The sequence below is a fragment of the Theobroma cacao genome, chromosome 4 (assembly GCF_000208745.1).
Source record: "Theobroma cacao cultivar B97-61/B2 chromosome 4, Criollo_cocoa_genome_V2, whole genome shotgun sequence".
Classification (NCBI taxonomy): Eukaryota; Viridiplantae; Streptophyta; class Magnoliopsida; order Malvales; family Malvaceae; genus Theobroma; species Theobroma cacao.
The window spans coordinates 17,338,040-17,340,725 of NC_030853.1; positions in this window are offsets into that span (position 1 = coordinate 17,338,040).

Consider the following 2,686-nt stretch of genomic DNA (forward strand, 5'->3'; position numbering starts at 1 on the left):
TGTTTTATTTTCTTCCTTAGCTTTTAATTTTTCTTGTCACTCTCAATGGTTGAATTTTATATAATGTTATTTCTCTTTGCAATCATGAGTAGTTAATTTTCTTTTTCTAGGATTACAATTGAACTCACATGTAATGTAAATTCTTAATCTCTTTCTTGCTTATTTTCAATGAGATTTGCATTGTTTATTCTAATCTGTTCTTAATGTTTTTAATTGCCTGATCACTAGTTAAATTGATCTAGGAACCTAAACAAACTTGGGAAAGGGAGTTTAGTGTAGACTAAAATTGAGACAACATATGATCATATTAATTGATTTGCCTACCTATAAGTCATATGTAACCAGATTAGAGCCTGAACTTAATGAATTTATTTTAATTTCAATTCACATAGAGATATAGTGTTTTGATTAAAATAGATATTTTTATAAGATGAGTCGGGAGACCCTTATAAATAATTTAAGATTCTAGATTAGCAATTCAACCCATTGAAATAAGTTAACGAAAGAGGTAAGATTTAGATGAAGTGTGAAGGATATTGTAATCTTAGGCTTGTTTAATTTGATATTTACTCAAGTTATTATTATTTTGATATTTCTTTTTAGTTTAAAGTTTGGTTAATTATTTTTAGTTAATTAATTTAGTTATTTGATATTGATTGCTTAGATAAGATTAAATTGTTCTACTTTTAGTCCTTAGTAAAATTTTAGATTAATTCTCTTTGAAATCGATACTCTGCTTGCTTATATACTATCTATTCGATACGTATACTTACGTAGTAGAATTTTAATTGACAAATAGTGATTTGATTAAAACAATTCACAAAACATTTAAAAAACAAAACCAAATAATGGATTGCAATCGAAAAAAAATTTTGACTAAAAAACTTTCACAAAATCAGGATATATTCAATTAAGCAAATGAATAAAATACTTGTCAAACAATAATTAACCAAGTGCAGAATGGAAAGCCGTAAAAAAGTAACATCTTAAAATGCATTATTATGACCTTAGACATATTAACCAAGTGTTAAAACATCATTGAACAGTAAAAATAATGCAATAGGAACCATTCATGACAACTAAAGAATGGAGATCTAAGTTTGATTAAATGGTAATGAAAAAATCAAATTGATCAATAATTAAATCAAAATCAAGGCACAATTGAGGAGCAAAAAATAGCATCGCAGAGAAAGAAAACCAAAGTGATCAAAAGGTTGCCCAAACTTGACTGCAAAATAAAAAACAAAATAGAAATTAATTATAAAGGACATTAATAAAAAAACATTTAAAACAGTGATAAATAATAAAAAATTTAAATGGACAGATCATCATGGTCTTAGATATATTTACCAAGTGCTTAAACAATATTAAACAATACAAATAATGCAACAGGTACTATGCATGTCGAATAAACAATGGAGATGTAAGTTAATTTAATAGTAATAAAAGGAACCAAAGTGATCAATAATTAAATCAAAAAATAGCATTAGGGAGCAAAAAATAGTATCACAAAGAAAGAAAATCAAAGTGATTAGAAGGTTGCCCAAACTCGACTATAGAATTAAAAACAAAATAGAAATTAAGGACAAAAGACATTAATAAAAAAATTTAAAATATCAATAAATAAAAAAAATTGAAATCAATTGCTTGACTAAGCAGCAATAATCATTCTCGATGATTCCCATGCAGCCAATGTTCGTACTTAAACACATAAAATTTTGACCATTCTAAATCAACAATTACCAAGTATTGATGAACATATGTACACCCAAAATAATTATTTTTATATAAAAAAAAAAAGGCTAAATCTAGACAAACATTGAAAAGATAAGAAAAAAATTTCATGACAGAGCAAGCAATCAAAACTAATTCTATAATGAAGGATTTTCTTTTATTGGATCTCATAAACAAATGACATCTATTTTTGTTACACCTTTTAAAAAACTGTCGGGCAAATGCTAAAAACATTTAATAGAAAAGATCCAAAACACATAGCGAACGAAACTGTCTGAGAATGAATAGTGAAGAGGAAAATCGTAAAAACATCCAAAATACAAAAATTGAAAGGGACCCTCAAAACACAAAGAAGGAAGCCCTTGTAACTTGTGTTGTTGAGCCTCTCTAACTCTTGGCGGAAAATCGTTATTTTATGTACAAAAAGAAGAAATAAATTAGAATGCAAGGAATCTATTACACAAATTAACAATCCTATGATGAAAATTAAATAAAACAGGAGAATAGGGAATGAAAGGAGATAAATAAATGAGATTAAGTAGACCTTTCGTAACGTGCGTTCAATGAAGCGTATCTGGTTCTTGATAGAAACAGCTTCTGACTTCGGTTTCTTCATTACGCCAAGCTTTTTTATCGCCAACCCTCCCCATGCGCCGCTTTCCACAGACACCGTAGGCCATGTCTTTTTTCTACCACTCTTTCTGAAATCAAAATTGAATAAAATAAAATAAAAAAACCGTAGGACTTAAGTATAAACAACAACCAATATGAGAAGTAAAAAATAGATGGAAAAACAATAATGAAGAAAGGAGAAAATAAAAGAGAGTTTCACTCCATTCTCTCTTTTCATCTCCAAATAAAAAATGAGAAAAGAAAAAACAAAAGTACAAAAGAAAGTGATAGGGGAAATTTCTAGAATGGGTGACTTGTACAAAAAAAAAGAAAATAAGCT